At 47.0% G+C, this 20168-nt stretch overlaps 1 long non-coding RNA gene across 1 annotated transcript in view; it reads left to right on the top strand.

Moving 5' to 3' along the window:
• The window catches only part of LOC147582536 (uncharacterized), a 124360-nt gene extending 104428 nt beyond the window's left edge, over positions 1-19932 (top strand). Inside the window, exons 4-5 of the long non-coding RNA XR_015249232.1 lie at positions 7609-7738; positions 19545-19932. This is a non-coding gene — a long non-coding RNA (uncharacterized LOC147582536). The remainder of the gene's footprint in view (positions 1-7608; positions 7739-19544) is intronic.
• Positions 19933-20168: the final 236 nt, after the last annotated feature.

Here is a 20168-nt window from a genome sequence, read left to right as displayed (position 1 = left end):
GGGGCCTGCTTCAGATTCTGTGTCTCCCTCTCTCTCTGCCCCTCTACCGCTAATACTCTGTCTCTCTCTCTCTCAAAAATAAATAAAACAGGGGCGCCTGGGTGGCGCAGTCGGTTAAGCGTCCGACTTCAGCCAGGTCACGATCTCGCGGTCCGTGAGTTCGAGCCCCGCGTCAGGCTCTGGGCTGATGGCTCGGAGCCTGGAGCCTGTTTCCGATTCTGTGTGTCTCCCTCTCTCTCTGCCCCTCCCCCGTTCATGCTCTGTCTCTCTCTGTCCCAAAAATAAATAAAAACGTTGAAAAAAAAATTAAAAAAAAAAATAAATAAAACATTTTTAAAAATATTTTAAAAAAAGAGAGACTGATAAAACTCAAATAATATGAAAATTCTTAGAATATATAAAGTATTATATTATTATTGTTACTATTATTACTAATGTTATTATATCATTGTTGGCTAAGAAGGGAAGGAAAGTGAAACAGAGAAAAAGAACATTTGTAAATTTACTAATTTACCACACACTGTGTCAGCCAATTTGCATTGTTAATCCTCACTAAAGCAAGACAGAGGCTAGAGTCCCACTTTACAGATGAGAAGCTGAACTAAGGCTCAACAAGGTAAAGAGATTGCCTCTACAGTTTCATCGCTAGGACATAAAGAACTACAATTCACACTCACACCTGAACACCATGGCTCATTCTTTTCCTTTTAAAAGTTCTTTGTCTCCAGCTGTGCAACCCCACACCCCACCACCGCTACCCACCCCCCACCACACACACACACAGATTTTTCAGCTCAAACTGTGCAGTATAATCAAAGGGAATAGAATGTCATAGGGTCATAAAGGTTGGTCTGGGTCACTCCTTAGGCTGGTAAAGCTCTTGTTCTGACACTGGGGAAATGAAGAAAGTCAGCCTTCGTCCCTATTGTCCTGCTATCGGACTTGCGGTTTGGCAAACAGTGTTACATTTATTTTCTCATGTTACTTATTTACTCATGTGTGTCCTCACCGACTTTTTATACGAAGAATTAGTAGCTGTTTATCTAATCTAAAGAGCTGGGGGGAGGGGGGCATCTGGATGGCTCAGTTGGTTGAATGTCTGACTCTTGATTCCCACCCAGGTCACAATCTCACGGTTCGTGGGTTCGAGCCCTACACCGGGCTCTGCGCAGGCAGTGCGAAGCCTGCTTGGGATCCTCTCTCTCTCTCCCTCTCTCTGCCCCTCCCCTGCTCCTACTTTCTGTCTCTAAATAAATGTCAAAAAAAATATATTTAAAAAATAATAAAATAATAAAAATAATAAAGAGCTGAAAATTTGTAAAATTATCATCGTTGGGCTATGCAGGTCAAATCCTACTACATCAGATGTATTCCCAAACCTCAGCCAACCAGTTTTCTACCTTTCTTCCATTTTTCTCATAGTACAGAAACAAGTACTATAAGAATAAGTACTGTTCTGTGTAGAACAGCAGGGAAAAACTTTGGACAGTGCAGGTGTGTTGTTATTCAGCACTCTGTAGTGAGAACCTTAAACACTACGGAGGACACATATATGTATCTACACACATTAAACCCCGGTTCCTACTCTCAAGGAGCTTACACTCCACCTATCATCTAACGGCCATCCTTCTGGGCACTGTGAGATAGCTGTTCTTGCTTCCGAGAAAGGTCAGAGAGGTCACTGTGACTCGGGAGGTTGAAGACACATTCACAGCAGAAGAGCCGCTTGAGTTTTGAAGAAAAGACAGGGTCCAGAGAGTGCACAGGGGGGCATTCCAGGCAGAGGGAACCACAAGAAAAAAGGCACAGAGGTCAGAACTGAGAAAGGCAGGTTTAGGCATAGAGACAGGACCTGCCTAAGAGAAGCAGGAGTGCAGGTGGGAAGTGACGGTTGGATATGTGGGTGAGGGGCATAGAATGGAGGGCATCAATTGCTGAGTCAGCTCAACTCAGGGTTCCTCTACCTCAGCACTATTGCTAATATTGACATATTAGACCAGATTGTTCTTTCTGTGTGGGGGGGTAGAGGTGGGAGGGTGGGACCCTCCTGTGGTTAGGGATGATTAACAGCATCCCTGGGTTCTACCCACTAGATGCCAGTAGTACCCTCACTGCCTATTGTCCCTTCCACTCAGCTGTGACACACACAAAAATGTCTTCAGACATTGCCAAATGCCCCCTGGGGGTCAAAATTGCTCACTGGGCTGAGAACTACTGAGTTAAGGCATTGTAATAGTATATGTGATCCATGTGTGATTTATCTCGGGTCGACAGGTCTGTTGTGAACTGGTTTCATTCTTCCACACACCATCAGGGCTCCTGTGCTCATGGCGCTGTGACAGCGACCTACGGCCCAGAGAGAATCCATCTTCCTGGTGGATTCAGTTGTGGGTGGTGTCCTTCTTCACCAGCCCCTACTTGCCTAGAGAATGACACTAGGGGAGAAAGAAGAGGTACAATGCAGCAAGCCAAGAATTAACAAGAGCCTGCCATCCGAGTGGAGATGAAACACTTTAAGATATTAAATAAAAACACATGGAGAGTTCTGAAGCAGTTTATTATTAACATCAAACCCATGAGGATGGCTACTATTGACAAAACAGAAAACAAGTGTTGACGAGGATGTGGAGAAATTGGAACCCTTGTGCACTGCTGCTGAGAATGTAAAATGTACAGCTGCTGTGAAAAAGAGTATGGCGTTTCCTCCAAAAATTAAAACTAGAACTACCCTATGATCTAGAAATTCCACTGCTGGGTATGTACCCAAAAAATTGAAAGCAGGGTCTCAAAGAGGTACTTGTATACCCATGTTCAAAGCAGCATTATTCACAGTAACTAAAATGTGGAAGCAACCAGGTGTCCATCAACCAATGAATGGAAAAGCAAATTATAGTGTATACATACAATGGAACATTATTCAGTTTTAAAAAGGAAATTCTGCAGTATGCCACAACATGGATGACCCTTGAGGAAGGTATGGTAAGTGAAACAAGCCAGTCACAAAAAGACAAATACTGTGTGATTTCACTTACATGAGGTACTTAGAGTCATCAAAATCATAGAGATGGAAGATAGAATAGATTTAATACCACTGAACTGTATACTTAAAAATGGTGAAAATTGTAAATTTTGTGTTATGTGTACTTTACTACCATAAAGAAAGTGGAAAAAAAAAACAGGAATGGTGGGGAAATGCCCTATTTCCTTCTGAACATTGAACCCATTCACAATAAAATGACAACTGTGATTGTCCCAAAGTTGGACAGTGAAATGCTGTCCAATTATTAGAGCTGGCATCAAGCCAACTAGAGCCCCCGATTAACACCAGCTGGGATGTTTAGAGGCTGATGTATTGTTTTCTTGGCCTCCGTGACTGGCAGGTTGTTGATATCAGAACCCTGTAAAAATGTTTACCATTATTCTGGCTTTTCCTAATTAGAGATTCTAGAACCACAAGCTTTCCTCAGGGCCTCTGACATGGGGAATGGAATGTCAGGCATTGGAACAGAGCATGTGTGTGGCTGGGTGACCCACGTAGCTGAGCTTCCTATCTCTGTACAGGCCTTTCTGCAACCTGTCCCCTTCCAGTTTTATCTGGAAAGAAAGACTTGTGAAATACCCCTCTTGGAGCCTAGAAAACTTTTTAAAAAGGTCATTCCATTACTGTTAGAATGAGTATTTGAAAGGCTAAATTCCATTGTAGTGATAGCTACCATTTATCTAGTATTTAGTATCCTTAAAGGTCTTACCAACACAGCATGAGGAATCTGAGGCCTGGAAATGGTGGATGTCCTGCCAAGGACACACAGATGGTCACTTGTACACTGAGAATTTGAGTGCAGTTCTGCATGTCTCCTGAACACCCTTAACTTTAACACACATCAGCAGTCAGACCTGACTACATGGGCTGCTGATGGATCCCCTCAAACCCTCACAAAAAGAAACTCTCCATCCAGACTTGCTTTACATCGAGCCTGGGGGACTTATAGCTGTCTTGTCTGTATCCCCTTCTTGACCAGAAGGGTCAAGAGTAGCTGTGGAGAACCTACGACAGTTCCCTTCTTGCTCTTAAAAAAAAAAAAAAAAAAGTTTCTTTCACTTATTTATTCACTGTAGAAAGTTAGAAAACTCCTGAAAAGCACTGGAGGAAAAAAAATTTATCCATGATTACAAAACCTTGAGATAAGCTTTTAAAACAGCCCCATGTATTTCCTTCACATACAACATGTTTTCAGAGGCCTGTTGACCCCAGACTCTCTAGTAACTCCTAACCCTTGAGCATTGGTAGTGTTCACAGGCAGGCCCACCCTACATGCTACCCACAGAAGGTCCAGGAAACTATGACCTAGCACCCCTTGTGTCCTAGAAGCTTCTCCCTTTACTCTCATGGGTGAAGACTTTCTCCTCAACGTAGCCTCCACAACACTGTGTCCTACAATCTTCCTGCTGCAGCTCAAAGTCAGAGTTTTGAAGCCAACTTTTAGAGAAGTCTGGAGAAATGACCGCAAGCAATGATACACTGTTTCCTCCCTGAACTTCTTATCCTGAGCATAATGCTGATTTGGTTCAAATCTGATGCTGGCTTTTTTAGAAGTCAGGCACCCTACTCAGGCTAATACAGAGTATATAGTTACAGCTCTAATAAGTAACCATGTCTTAAATCAACCAGTCCCTATCCCTCTAGACTAACAGAAATATAATGTGACCTGCATGTGTATTGTAAATTTTCTAGTGGCCACATAAAAAAGTAAAAAGTAACAAGTGAAATTAATTTTTTAAATATTTTTAACCCGGGATGCCTGGGTGGCTCAGTCGGTTGAGTGTCCAACTTCGGCTCAGGTCATGATCTCACGGTCCGTGAGTTCGAGCCCCGTGTCGGGCTCTGAGCTGACAGCTCAGAGCCTGGAGCCTGCTTCGGAGTCTGTGTCTCCCTCTCTCTGACCCTCCCCCATTCATGCTCTGTCTCTGTCTCTCTCTCAAAAATAAATAAACATTAAAAAAAATTAGAATTAATAAATAAATAATAAAATATTTTTAACCCAAGATATTAAAAATATTATTGAGATAGTCTACAATCTTTTTGTGCTAAGCTTTTGATATCCAGTATATACTTTACCCTCATGGCCCATCTTAATTTGGAGCAGCCACGTTTCAAGTGCTGTATAGCCACACGTGACCAGTGGCTGCCATATTGGACAGCACGGCCACACCGATTTTAGCTCCATTTGGTGACGGGCAGCAGCCCCCCCTACCATATCCCTACTCTCAGGTCATTTCCCAGCTAGTCTTGAATGCTCCAGGAACGGGAGAAACGGAGAAAGGGTCTTTTTACACACTGAACAGCCCTGCCCTCTGGCATACTAGATAGCAGGAAGCTGAAGCTGATGAGAGTCTCTGCAGATCTGGTGATTGTAGGCTCAACATCCTTCAGTGCGTGAGCCCAAATCACCTTCCTGGAAGGCGGAGGAGCACATCCCACTCCCTTCTCAAAGCCCTCCCGCTGGCTTCCTGTTGCATACACAGTAAAGTTCAAACTCCATATGCCGCTGCCTAGCTCTGATTTACCTCATCTTCAGCTTCTTTTCTCATGACTCCCCAGTGGAACCTTAGCTAAAGCCAAGCCAGAGCAACCTGGCACCGTACAAGCAGGCCTGGCATCTTCCTGCCTCCAAGTCCTTGTGTATGCCACTTCTTCCCAACTAGAATGCCCTCACCTGCTTATTCCAGCCACATTCCGAAGGCCTGGCTCTTCCTCTCTTCCCTGAGGCCTTAAGGACTTCTGCTTCAAGGGTCTTTGCCCTCCTCTGACATCTGTAACACATTCATTGGCAATAACCAGGTCCTGAGATGTCATATTTTAGGACATGTCTTACTTTCTTTCGCTTTAGGTTGTAAACACCTGCAGGGCAAGGCTCAGAGTCTTAAATAATAATACATGATGGTCAATGTCTATTGAGCACTTACTATGTTCCAGGCACTGTGCTAAGCACTTTACATTTAATTCTCACAACAACCGTGGTGAATCATTCCTATTTTATAGGTGACAAAACAGAGGCAAAGAAAGGTAACATACCCAGTCCCACAGCCAAGTGTGGCTCCAAACCCAGACAGTTTGGATACCAGTGCCTGACCACCACTTCCCACCTGACGCACACTCCAGGGCCTCTCTGCTACATTTGTTCCTTCTCTAGCACAGTACTGTGAACTTAGCATACAGTAAAGACACATTTAATTATACGTCAGGGCATCTGGGTCGGTTAGGCATCTGACTCTTGATTTCGGCTCAGGTCATGATCTCACGGTTCGTGAGTTCAAGCCCCACGTCGTGAGTTCAAGCCCCATGTGAGTTCAACCCCCAAGGGATTCTCTCTTTCCCTCTCTCTCTGCCCCTCCCCTACTCCCTCTCTCAAAATAAATAAACTTTAAATAAATAAATAAAATGTTAATTATATGTCAACCACTTGGGGTTTTTCCCAGAGCGTCTGACGGTGCGTTAGGCACATAATACGATGCCATAGAGATTTAAAAACTAACGCCCTGCACCCGCATGGCCACCACGGGACTGGGCACTTCTTGCACAGCCGTAGCACGGCTCCCTGCTCCGTACAACCAGCACCCCCAGCACCTACAGCACAGCTGTACCATCAGATGTTGCTCTATAACTAGATGTTGGCTTTGTTCTCAGTCTTGGTGCATGCCATGTGCAGCAAACAACACAGATCCCAAAAGTGAGGAGCAAAGAACATCCCCACGGGACACGAATGAATTCCTCCCCCATTTCTATCAACCTTATCTGCTTGTTGTGGCTCTCATCGCTAAGAGGAAATTTAATCCCCCTCTTGGAACCCAAAAGTCACATACCCATTCCCCAAGGAGCTGAGATCATAAGAAAGACCAAAGTTTAGGATTACTCCTTGATAAGAGTCTTGTTTAAACAAGATCGCATATAAAAGCCAGTCTGATCTCCACACCCTTCTTCCCTCTGTTCTCCTCTCTGCTTTTTCCTCCCTGCTTGGAAGATTATGAAATTGTATAGTCCACACCAGGGACTCAGGCTCTGACAGACCTAACGCCCATTGGTTTCAAACACACAAATCTGTTTCCCAGCCCTCTCTGGAAGCCAATGTTTGGGACTCCCCCAGGGCTGTTTGCTCAGACCAGTTCCTGGGCACTTCCCATTGGCACTTGTTCGTTTACATTTTGAAACTAGAACAAAGTTCAACACCCGTTGGCTTCAGCACCCTATGAATTGCCCAACCCTGGTTAGAAAAATGCAGATAATAGCAACCTGGGAAAACTGCCCTCCTGAAATAGCACAGCCCCACAGCATTTTGGCAACAGGTTTCCCCGTGGTGAGTCTTCTGGCTCTGCAACCGTGGAGACACCCAGGGATGTAAACAGCAACGAATAAAGGCCACTTGTGCCACTATTAGGTTTTGCGGTGGTGAGCGCATTTTTCCCCCCACACAGCGTCAGTTGTAATTTTTTGTTGTTCCATTTAAACTTTGAATGAAAGTGTAAACACCGAGAGTTGAGGCCTTGTTGTCCTGCTTTTATACTATGAGAGTTTCTCCCCCTCCTTTTAGTGACCTTGCTTCTCTATTTCAGCTCCTGTCTGTCCTGTCTGAAGACAAGTTCCTTCAGGCTGCAGACCACTGCAGCCTCAAGAGCTGGGACGGTTAGAAGGAGGTACCAAAGCCCCGCGCCTGGTGCCACTCCTGCCTACGACAGGCCCTCGGTAAGTCAGGGTCACAGTTAGATTGGGCTGTTGCAGGCCACTGTGGGGGCATGCACTGGGGGGCCCCCTTGGCACTTGCCCGTCACACCGATACCTGGCAGGCTGGCCTGCTGGGCGGAGCGCAGGAGCTTGGGGTGGAAGCAGCCAGCTCCCCACACTGATCCCCTTTTACAGGATTCCAGGCCAGGGCCAGCAGCCCTTCGGCACAGAACTTTCTGTACATTCCACAGCAACTGAAAGGGCTTTTGTGCGCAACAGGAAGAACGAACGACAAAGGCAATTGTGTGTCTCCTTGCAGACCTGCACAGCAGGCTTGGAAAGAGAAACTTCTTTCCCCAAGAGACCAGTTTGCCTGAGTGACTGCAATCACAGATGTGGTCACACAGTCACACAACACAGGAGCAGTGTGGTGTTCGAGTTCCCACGTGTGTGGCAGGGTGCTTATCACACGTACAGTACACACCCTCACACATGCACACAAACCCCAACACACTGTTCCCGTGCCAGCCGAGAAGGGCTGTGAGTTACACGCCACAACTGCAAGGGGCCTCATGAAGGTGTCCTGCTGACCCCTTCAGGAGCCATCGCTTGATTATTCCTCTCTTCTGGTGGAGCCAACAAAGGTCTAGAGGGTCCTATGACTCGTCACAGGTCACATTGTTCTTTTCGAGACCCACACCCCATTCCTGTGAAGAACACTGGGCAGCATCAGAGAAAGACCTGTCTATAAGAAGCCTATCCTGGGGTCCCTTCAAACGCATAGTTATTCCTGGCCCATTGAGTTCTGGGTATAACTCCAGACTGCCCATATAAGATCCATTACATGGAAGAAATATTTCTCACCGGAGGAGAGTAGATCTCTCCTTTTGCCATTTTCTCCCTCCTCTTTTTCCCTTTTTCCCTGTAATTGCCATAATAGGAGGCCAAAGGTTTGAAGGGTTTTAAATTTTGTTTGTTAAAGGAAAAAGCTTTCCTTATCAAATGAAATTATTATGTATCAGTTTATTGCACCCTATGAATGGAATAACACAGCCCATTTCCCCTGCAGATCTGACTGCCAGAATTCTCAGTGCTGAGTTTGGTGGATGGGTTAAAGCCACTTACTCAACCCAGGCACATCTGCTTCTCCCAACAGGTGTCTGCCCTGGTGTTTGTTTTTGATTTGTATCTGTTCGCATCCCAAGTTTTAACATCATAAGCAATCTTTGTGCTATGCAAAAAACTTTTATTGACCTGGGAGAGTTGGGAAATCTGAGTATTATTTCTGGCTCTGCCTGAATGATCAGTTCTACCTTGAGCAAGACATCCCCTCTCTCTGGGTCTTGATTTCCTCATTTGTGAAACACGAAGACTGAGCTGTCTGTGTCTCCCGAGCTTGCCTGTCACAGCATCACCAGGCGCTCTGGTTAATTGTACAGATCCCCAGGACCCTTGCCTGGATGGCAGGGGAGGCTGGAATCTGTATCTTTAAATCAAGCAGCCCAGTGAATTCTTATCTTCCAGCAAGTTTGGAAGACACTAACACCAGATAGTTGCTATGGTCTCGTTCTGCACTATGATCTATAATTTATATAAATAATTTCTTAGAAAGAAGATGCAAAAGGATGAGGATTTTGAAACTATATGTTTTCTATTTGCTGGATATAGTTTATTATGATCTTCAGTTTTCATTTATAAACACATGAGGGGCACGCTTCATATTTCCCCACCCAAGTGCTGGGTCTCCTGCCCACGCAGGCTGCGCTTCTTCAGGAGCTCAGCAAACATTTCCCCAGACACTTGCATGACTCCCCTCCCTCCACACCTTCCCCTGAGCGCTTGCTCAAACGTTACTTTGAGCAAATGTGAGGCCTTCCGTGGGGCCAGTATCACAGCTTCACAGCTCCCTCCTCGTTTCCAATCCTCCTTAGCATGCATAACTGTGTAACCTCCTTAGCATGCATAACTTTTTCTCCTTAGCATACATAACTGTGTAACCTCCTGAATTTTCACTTATCTATGTTGTTTGTCATCTGTCTTCCCCACCAGAACACAAGCTCCTTAAGGGGAGGGATTTTTTGTCTGTTTTATTCTCTGGTATAGCTTCAGTGCCTGGGCTGGGACATGGTAGTTGCTCAATCAATATTTTTGTAATTGGTAAATGAAATCCCTACTGGACGAATGAATGAATGAATGAATGAATGAACGAACGAAATTCCAGAAAGGGTCCAGACGTTTAATCCCAGGGAACAGCTTCTCCATACGCATGCCGGCTCCAGGCTTCCAGCAACTGTGTTCTAGTTCGTTGCTCATTACACACAGATAACATTGGAATCCCATGATTGAGGCTCTTCTTGGGAGGATATTACTCAATCCTGCCTTGCTCCTGTGGGATTGGCCTCAGGGCACACAAAGTTCCCCAGACCCCCCACTCACACCTTACTTCTTGATGCGTGACCCTGACTGTGTCCTTTGACACAATCCCCTTTTTTCTCTCCTTTTCCACTAGGATCCACTGAGACCTTGGTCACCTTTGCTCCAGGCTGGGGTTGTCCACCTCCCAGCCAGACTCCTGAACCTTTCTCTAAAAAGAAAATGTTCTCGGGGCTCCTGGGTGGCTCAGTCGGTTAAGCATCCGACTTTGGCTCGGGTCATGATCTCACAGTTTGTGAGTTCAAGCCCCGCATCGGGCTCTGTGCTGACAGCTCAGAGCCTGGAGCCTGCTTTGTGGATTCTGTCTCCTGCTCTCTCTGCCTCTCCCCCGCTCGTACTCTGTCTCTCTCTCAAAAATAAATAAAACATTAAAAAAAAATTTTTTTAATTAAAATAAAAAAATAAAAAGAAATAAAAAGAAAATGTTCTCATTTAACAGAGGGGAAATGGCAGATGCTGGGATCCATCTCCCAGCGGGAGGGAGGCCAGGCACCCCTTTAATTTTAGTTTTTGAAGTAAACTCTATACCTAGAGTGGGGCTTAAACTCATGACCCTGAGATCAAGAGTTTCATGCTCTACCAACTAAGCCAGCCAGGCGCCCCATTAGAAGCTTTTAAAATTTAGCCAGCTACCACAGCTCAGATTAACTACTTCCAATTCCCTGGAACAGGGGTCTGGGCATTATCATTGTTAAAGCTCCCAGGTGATTTCAGTGTCCAGTCAGTGTTGAGACCTCAGGGCAGGGGATGCAAGCCCCCACCACATATGCTAACACCTGCTCTCTCTGAAGCCCCTTTCCTGCCTCCTGGGCCAAGGGTTGCCCAGACCACAGAACTCTCTAGAGGCTGGATTAACCCTTTGGGCTCTGCACTTCTGCCCTGATGACTTCAGCAGCAACAGCCTCGAGGCCCCACATGGGTGGTTCTGTTCTCCCAACTCTTCTCTCTCCCAGCTCTTCTCTCTTTTGGTGGAGAAAGGGGCAGGATATTAGTAAGTGGTTGAGGAGCAATGCCACAGGTCTGGGAATCAAGAGGCTTGGACTTTAGTCCTCTTTGGGAGCCCATGTGACCCTGGCCCAGTCACTTGTTCCATTCAATACCTGTAATCAGATAGGTCAGTTCTGAGTTTCAGGGAAATTCATGTATTTGTGAAGCAACCGTGTATGCCACTGGTCCATACAGTGACTTTGTGCAAATCCAAGAGAATTCTGGATTTTGATAGTCCCTCAGCTGCCTGCTCATATATAATGAACAAGTATACCGGCCTGAATGAAACACACCTTAAAGGAAATTTAATTGGCGAAGAAAATACTGGACCTGTACCTCCACCTGAGATGAAATGATGGGTCTGCAAATGGGAAAGGGTGGAGGAGAGAGGAGGCTCTGGGATCTGCTGTGGAATCTCTTGCAGCCTCAAATGGCCCCTGTGCGGGGCTGGGACAGACCAGCAGCAGACAGCTCAGCATGCATGCTCTCAGCCACGCAGGGGAGCTGAGACCTGGTTTGCAAACCTAGCAATACATGCTTATGTGCCTGTGTTCACAAAGAGAAGCTGGAAAATAAAACAGATTTTTTAAATGAAGATTAAATTGAGTCACTGAAGCTACAGATGTTCACCTTCCATCTGGACATTTTGAAATTGGTCAAATTTGCTCTGAGATACTTCCATCCCCAGTCTGCCTTCTCCCCTTCTCTGTGCCCTCTTGGCTTTTTTAAATGTCCAGTGTCCCCAGTGCTCTGCTTACCATTTTCCCTTTCTCAACCACCTCACCCCCATCCCATTCCCATTCTACCCTTCCAGTTAACTTGAAAAGTTGTTGGAAAGACTACAGATTAGACAGATCTGGATTCAATTCCCAACCAACTGGGTGCACTTGAGGCAGTTAACAAAACCCATTTGAGCCTCAGGTTCTTCATCTGTAGAATGGGGATAATGATACTTAGCTGATATAATGGCACTTAGTTGATAGCGTTGCTGTGATAATTAAACAAAAATATACACAGAGTATCAGGCATATAATAGGTGTTTGATAAATGCAGACAGATTCTACCATTTTTCTCTCTGGAAAGGTGCTGCCCTTATTTATTTAAGCCCTAGTACAAATTTCGATCATATCTTCCTTTTCCTATACGTGTGGGTATTAATGCTTTTGTTGTTGTTGGGAAGCATTGCTATATCTTGAGCAGCCCCAGGCAGCTCATTTCCTGAAATGCACTACTCTTTGCAAACACTCAGTCTTGGAGGGGCAGCGGCAGGGAGGCCAAGCTGTGTGGAAGAGGGTAGGGTGCCCTGGCTTTATGCATGCTTGACAGGTAGCCCACCGGGACAAATGGTGTTGGGTTCTGGGGACACATGTGTGGACACCCCCTTGGCCTCAAAGGCACAACAGGATGCAGCCGCCTGCTCTTGAGCCTCGCAAGCCCTGACGATGCTGAGGGCATGCCCCCTGAAAAGCCAGGGTCTCCACGCCTCTCTGAGGAGCCCTGCCCACTATTGAAGCTGCTCGTCATTCTTCCACACCCCTGTCCTTTCCTAAAAGGCTCGGGCCATAGGTTTCCCACTGACTCTCTAAAGTGAGCTGCTGACCTAGACCTCAATACAGAGGGAGCACCGCGGCCTCCTTCAGCCTGGCATCCTAGGCCTTGCCAAGGGAACAGCGGCCTCTTGGATGCCAAGATGGAGAGGAAGCACCACTCAAGTGACATCGGCTCTCCTCTTGGGCACCTGTGGCTCCCATGTCCGTGTGAGCACCTGCCCCCTTCCGAGGGCAGCCTCTTCTGTTGTCTCCATTGTCCACTGTTCTCATAGCCCCACACTCTGAGGCAGGACCTCCTAACATTTTGGCCTTTGTTTGGAAAGAGTGTAAAATCTCTGTGCATTTTGAAGCAACAGAGCTGAGTCACAACCAGCAGAGAGCTGACTTCTTTCTGTCACAACGGACCATGACTGTGAAGCCTCGTCCCCAAGGCACCTCCCCCTCAGCTTTCACAACCTTTCACAACCAACCAGTCCAAGCTTCTGAAGCTCAGGGTGTGTGGGTCAGAGCCTGCTCGATGCTATGGTGGGGGTGGGCATCTAGCCTTGTGCTGGAGACAGTAGTTAAAATCTATGAAAAGCTAGCTCTCCCCAGGAGGGAAGGACACTTCCTAAAAGAAGAATCTAGATGTCTTTCTCTGTTCTGTCAGTAAGTCATTTCTGTTGTAGATCGAAAGCAAATGTAGGTATTATTATCAAAAATAATCCCTTTGGGGTGCCTAGGTGGCTCAGTCGGCATCTGACTCTTGATTTTGACTCAAGTCATGATCCCAGTGTTGTGGGATTGAGCCCCCGCATCAGACGCCACGCTGAGCATAGGGCCTGCTTGGGACTTTCTCTCTCTCTCTCTCTCTCTCTCTCTCTCTCTCTCTCTCTCTCTCCCTCTGCCCCTCTCCCCTGCTTGCACTCTCTCTCTGTCTTAAAAAAAATCATTTTTTATTATAAAATCAGTATGTGTTAATTTGCTGAAAACCCAGAGAAGCAAAACAGAAACATAAAAAGCAGCACAGCCCTCCCCCCCCCATCTGCATGTTTACAGTAACAACTACTTATTGAATGGTATAAGCTAGGCGGAGTGCTAAGCCCATCCTGTGTATTTTTAAATTGAATCCACACAACCCTATACAATAGATATTATTTAAATCTCCAGCAGATAATTAAACAGTCTCACAGAGGGTAAGTGTACAGTCAATAGGGAACAGAGCTGGGATGTGCACACACACCTCTCACCATGGACTAGAAGACTTTATTCTCTGTTAAGGGGCTTTCAGGCAGCAGAGGGAGCTGAGGAGCTCTTTCCAGCCCCTACATCTCAATCCTACAGCAGCCCCCCACTCTGGCATTCCTGCCTGGTTGGCCAACCCTGCCCATACCCACCTGCCCACCTGCACCAGCTTCTGCAGTCGCTTCGTCTTTGCAGCCACAGCAACACATTTGCATGTAGCCCCTGGGGTGGCCACACACCATGGACAGAACTCTTCCTATTAGGGCTGCTGATATAGGAGCCAGAGGCCCTGCCCATCAGTACCTTACAGGGTGACCTTGGACAAGATCCTTGAGAGTTATTATTATTATATAACTCTCAAGGGAATAATAGCAATCAGTTTTTCCTGTGGTTCTAAAGGAGATAAGGTAGGGGTGCCCGGGTGCCTCAGTTGGTTAAGTGTCCAGCTTTGGCTCAGGTCATGATCTCACGGTTCATGGGCTCGAGCCCCACGTCAGGCTCTGTGCTGACAGCTCAGAGCCTGGAGCCTACTTCAGATTCTGTGTCTCGCTCTCTCTCTCTGATCTCCCCTGCTCGTGCTCTGTCTCTCTTTCTGTCTCAAAAATAAATATTAAACATTTTTTTAATAAAAAATAAAAACCTAAAGGAGGTAAAGTACACAAGACCATCATTACCGGTGGTTTAAATGACATAGAACAGTTACCGAGAAGGCAAGAATAAGCTGTATAAAACATGTTCACAATGTGTACAGAGCATTTGATGACATGAGACAATAAGAACAGATACAGGCAGACCACCATGACACCAAAGGTGCCTTAGTTGTGGAACAGGGATAGGCAAATGCATATTGATCAGAAAATTTACCCGACATGCCAACCCAGAGTAGGCAGGTTCCATGTGACATTGGATGAATTGGGGGGCTGGAACCACCCTCCATTCAATGTGTGAGGGTGCGACTGAGATTGGGCTGGAGTCAGGAGAGCCTGGGCCAAGAACACAGGCCTGGTTTTTCATCTGGTGCGGCCCTTCCTGGAAGAGGCTGAGTCCCATGATCCCGGCCTGTTTTGGACTTTCTGGAACCTGGAAAAACATCCCATAGGCTTTGTCTCTTTGAACCTCAGAATAAGAAGACTAAACAGCAACAAGAGAAGAGAGTGGGCCAAGGCTTGCAATCTCCACATCTAAGCACGTCAGCCCCACCAGCCCGAAGTGGTCAAATCAAGCTGCTGACTTGTCATCTCATGGCCCTTCTGGGTCTCACATCCTGCGGGCTTGTTTTTTTTTTTTTTTTTTTTAAATGTTTATTTAAAGAGAGAAAGCATGTAAGCAAGGGAGGGGCAGAGAGAGGGGGACAGAGGATCTAAAGCAGCCTCTGTGCTAAGAACACAGAGCCCCATGAGGGGCTTGAACTCACGAACTATGAGATCATGACCTGAGTTGAAGTCAGATGCCTAACTGACTGAGCCACCCAGGCGCCCCTGCCCTGTGGTTTTAATAGCCATCTCCTGCAACAGGAAGAAGAAAGTACCATATTTCTCCTGGGCTTTGACAGACAGGCTTTTAAAACAATGCTGTTTCTGTTTCAGATGATGATACCCTGAAATGATCTGCCCATCCCTACAGCTTCTCATGCACCCAGTCAATAATTAATTAACCAACTCACATTCCTAGAAAGGACACTGTTGAAGACCCAGTGCTGTGTTGGGCCTATGAGGTTGCTCAGAGGTTCACAACCCTGTCCCTGTCCTCAAGGAGGTTAGCCTCCAGATGGTGTTTCAGTCACCTTGGAGCTCACCATGGGCACAGGAAGAAAGAAAAAAAAAACAGTACAGGAAATGCCTTCCTTGGTGTCAGCCTGAGGACATTTGCCTATATCTGGAAATGTTTACATGGGGATTGCACTGTATGGAGCGTTACACCACATACATCTGCCTTTGCAGTTGTATTGTCCTTGCATATTTCCACGGGCTGAGAAAGGGAAGACAAGGAACGTTCCTGGGCTCCTCCTGTGGGTCAGCACTGTACCAACAGCTGACTGGGATTATTCATCCTCACACTGCCTTGTGGGAAGCTTCAGGAATCTGCTGTGCAGGGGGCAGATCTCAGCTCTGAGAGGCAGGAGTGCTGAGCTCAGGGGGCTGGAGCTGAGAGTGCGAGTCTGTTAGCTATTGGTTGTGGGGGTTAACCATAAGGTGACGAGGCATGTTTCCAGCTCATTAAGGGCCTTGGGTGCTGGCTAAGGAAGTTTCTCCTGGCTGCTGAGCTGATCAAGTCTGTGGGGAAGCTCTGTGGCAGCTGTGTGAGGAAGAGGGGGAGGGACTGCAGAACAAGACTAGAGGAGAGGGCTCCAGAAGGGCAAATCTGATGTCCTTCTCCTCCTCCTCCCCACACACAGAAGAATGGTCTCTGGACTCAAGTAAGTCATTTTAATAACCCAGCTTTAGATTTTAGACCCAAGCAGTGGCCCCTATATTAATTTGGATAGTCAAAATTGGCCACATTGAGACAGCTGAGCGAGGGGAGCTTGTGCTGTGAACAGCAGCCTGGCTAGGTGACTGCTACGAGGACAAACGGAGGAGATTTGGCACCATGACTGAGGGAGCACCCGGGGCGAGGTGGGGGGAAGGCGCTAATTGTAGATTTAGGCAGGCCTGGTTCTGAAATCTGCCCCTGCCATTTATGAGCCATAAGACCTGGAGAACATCATTTAAGCTCGTTGGTCCTCTTTCCCTCACCTGTAAATAGATTTCATCATCCCCCTCTTGCATGATTATGGAATTAGAGTATTCAAAGTGCCTAGCACACGGTTGGTGCTCAGTGAATGCAGCTAGTGTGACTTCTCCTAGTGGCTCCCCAGTGCTGGCCCCATCAGCCTGGTCTGCCCTGTGGAGTAACAGTGCCTTTTAGTGGCTGAACAGGGAATGACAGGTCTTCTAGGTGCCCGGGCCCTGCTTCTGCCCCACCCCACATCCCACAGGCTATAAGTCTCCATTGTCCTACACAATCAGAGCTGACAACAACTCAGACCCAGCCAGCATGCACCTCTCAAAAGAGCCCAAACCCCACTCTGGTCAGCAGGGGACAGGCTTCGTTGTTCTAGTACTGGAGGACTTCAAACCCGGTGGGTTCTGAATCTTGGTCTAGGAAGAAAACACAACCTTGAGTAGCTTGGGAACAGTTTTCTAGAAATGGCCATGACCTCCAACCCCTCCAACCCCACCCCGAAGAATCGTGTGAGTTGAAAGCAAAATTCCAGCTGCACAGCCAGGCATTCCCCAGCAAAACAAGGAGGAAAGCCATTCAACAAACACCAGGCACCGTCCGGGTCGCTGGTTCCACCAGGCTGCAGATACCACCGCCAGCAAGCACATAGCCCTGCTCTCCCAGGTAGCTGACCATTTAGTGGGATAAAGACATCAGCCAAACAGTCACCCGGATATATAACTGCAGACCATCATAAGGTCATGAAGGAAAGGTTCAGGGTGCTGAGTTCACCATGGACCAGATAAGGGGCTCCCACAGGCCTCAGGAGCACCTCACTAGTTAAGGTGCCGCCCCTAGGCTCCGTGCACTTAGCATATATTTGAATGTTCACTACATTTTGGAGGTGGGATGACATGGCTCTGTGCTGTCTACCCCTCAAATTGGTAGACAGGAGTCAGAGAAGTCACCAAAGGATGAACAGTCATTAGTAAGTGCTAGTTTTTAAAAAGAGCATGCCCAGAAGCAGTTCAAAGGTCCTGAGGTGGGATCCCATGGGGCATCTTGGTGCACAGAAATCAAGGGTAGTGGCAGTAACTCTGGAGCAATAGGCAGGGGCCAGGCCATGAGGCATCGGGGGTCATAATCAAGAGTGCAGATGTGACATTTAGTGCTTCTGCCTCCCTGTCACCCACCCACCCACCCACCCCACCCGCCTGCTGGGACAAGCCCCTCATGCTGCCTTCCTCTTCCCCTCACTTCCCAGGGTGCCTCTGTTAAGTCTTTTCTGGACTCCATCCTTTTTTCCCTTCTCTCTGTAGCAATCTACCAAATGTGTCAGAGATTTTTTTCCCTTTCTTCCTTCCTCTCTTCTTTCCACAGAAAATCCTAAGTAAAAACTGGCATTCAAAACCAAAGTCCCATGCCTAAGCTGCAAGGATTTCTTGCTAGCCCTGTGTGCCCTGTGCTAGGCCTGGGGATGAGAGAGAAGATATGCTCGAGAAAATATGCTCCTTCCTTACCCCTAAGGGGCTTCTCATCTTGTCCTGAATCCAGAGACTGCCTCTCAACTATGCACTACTACATTCTGAGCCCTGTTGTTGGAAACAACACTTATAAATGCTCCCTCTCTTTCTGAACATTCAGGTCCCCACGTGGGAATCAACCTGGTGGGCAGTCAGTTCATCTGGCAAATGGCTTGAGGTACACAGGAAGGGGCACTGTACCTGGAGCCAAATGCCTGGGTTTGTCACCTGGCTCTGCCATTTTTCAAAACTGTGTGTCCTTAAATTTTTTGACTTCTCGGGGCTTTGGTTTCTTCTTTGAGAAAGTGGGGAATAACAGGACTTTCCTGCCTACCTTGCAGAGGGTTTACGAGGATCAGATGAGGCACTGCAGTGGTCCCCACATAAGGCTTCTGTGACAGGTGGCAACTGTGAGGACATTTTCACCAGCCCAGGGTGAGATGAGGAAAATAAGGTCAGCGGAGGGAGGCATTCACAAAGGTAGATTTATTCAAGGGGAAGGACTGGCCATTATTCTGAGATTGTGTCCTTCTGTGCATTGAAACTGCATTTGTTTCATGAAATGATGTTAGAAGATTTTTATGAATGTTTTCACTTCACAAAATAAAAGGGTAACTATTCAGTTTGGGGGGAAACTCACTGCTCTGTGAAAACCCAAATCCACCCGAGTAAGTGAACCCTCTGCAAACCACAGGTACTACTCTTGCTGCCCCACCTCCTGGACTCCTGGCCACAGCCCTCTCATCCTGGAGTTAAAAGCAAAGTTTCTGGAACCCAACTGTTAGGGCTTCAACACCGATGATACACTTTCTAGCTGTGTGTGATTGTGGACACGTTGCTTATGCTTGAGTTTCAGTATCTATAGTGAAGACTAAATGTAAGGGACGTGAAACAGCGCGTGGCACCTATGGACACCGATGAATGTGAGCTGTGATTATTATATTACTTTTCCTCCCAGCCCCAGCTCACCAGGTCACAGCTGCCCGTGCCAAGCCTTACGTCATTATGCCCTCGGGTTCTCTTTCTCCATCTCCAAGGCCTTTCTAGATCTGCCTTTAGGGGCCAAGAAGCCATTGGTTTCTCCTAGAAAGTTCTGGGAAGGGAAACATACAGGACTGTTCCTAATAAGCAGAAAGAAGAAGCGGGGTTTTAACTCTACTGTGGTGTGTGTGTGTGTGTGTGTGTGTGTGTGTGTGTGTGTGTGTGTGTTTTCCTTTCCATCTAAAACTCTGTTCATTGACTTGCAAATGAGGAATTGCTTTCAGGTTTTCAGCCATCTTTTGCCACAGCTAAGCCCAGAAGTGAACTTGGAAGCTGAAGATTTGAGAGGGGCACGTGCTTGGCAGAGACCAGGTGTTTTGGTTTGTTTTAAGAGGATCCTTTTCTACTTCGGTTTCCCCTTTTCAGGACACAGACTCAAGACCTCTTCCGCTTGTGGCAGACATGCGTGCTCTCCATCATTCGCTAACAAGACGTCACAGCATCTGTCTCCCTTGTGATTAAAAACGTGCGGGGAGCTAGAACACACATATGCCTCAAATGCTTCTGTTCCAATAAGAGAAAACTCACAGCTGGCCCTGGGCTGGGGCCAGCCCATCCAGATCTGAGCATAGGAAGACCAGAGGCTTGGTCCTGAACTTCAAGAACAAGCTGAAAACACCAGCTAGCCCCCAGCTAGCTCTCCGTGGGAGTTGGCCACTGACGCCATCGTGGAGCCCACAGAGGTAACGCCCTTTTGCTCTTGCTTATAGCTTGTGGTATCTGCATAATTGACAATGGAAAGTTTGTCAGCAAAGGCGTTTCCATATTTTTTTATACTTTGAACAATATAAATAATGGACACCGCAAGGTTTTTTGTTAGACTCTCTACTCTTTTTGTCCCTAAGTGCACTAAAAAGCACACAGAGGGTTTTTCCTTTCAGAGGTGCTTTAATCCAGGCCTGGCTCCAGGATTTATTTGTGGTTCCCTGGGCTCTGCCCTCTCTCCTGCACTGCCCACACCCCTAGCCTGGTGGCCAGATGGCTCAGGCA

Source organism: Puma concolor, chromosome A3 (genome assembly GCF_028749965.1).
Source record: "Puma concolor isolate L17-30 chromosome A3, mPumCon1.1.hap2, whole genome shotgun sequence".
Classification (NCBI taxonomy): domain Eukaryota; kingdom Metazoa; phylum Chordata; class Mammalia; order Carnivora; family Felidae; genus Puma; species Puma concolor.
This window is presented reverse-complemented; position numbering and strand designations above follow the sequence as displayed.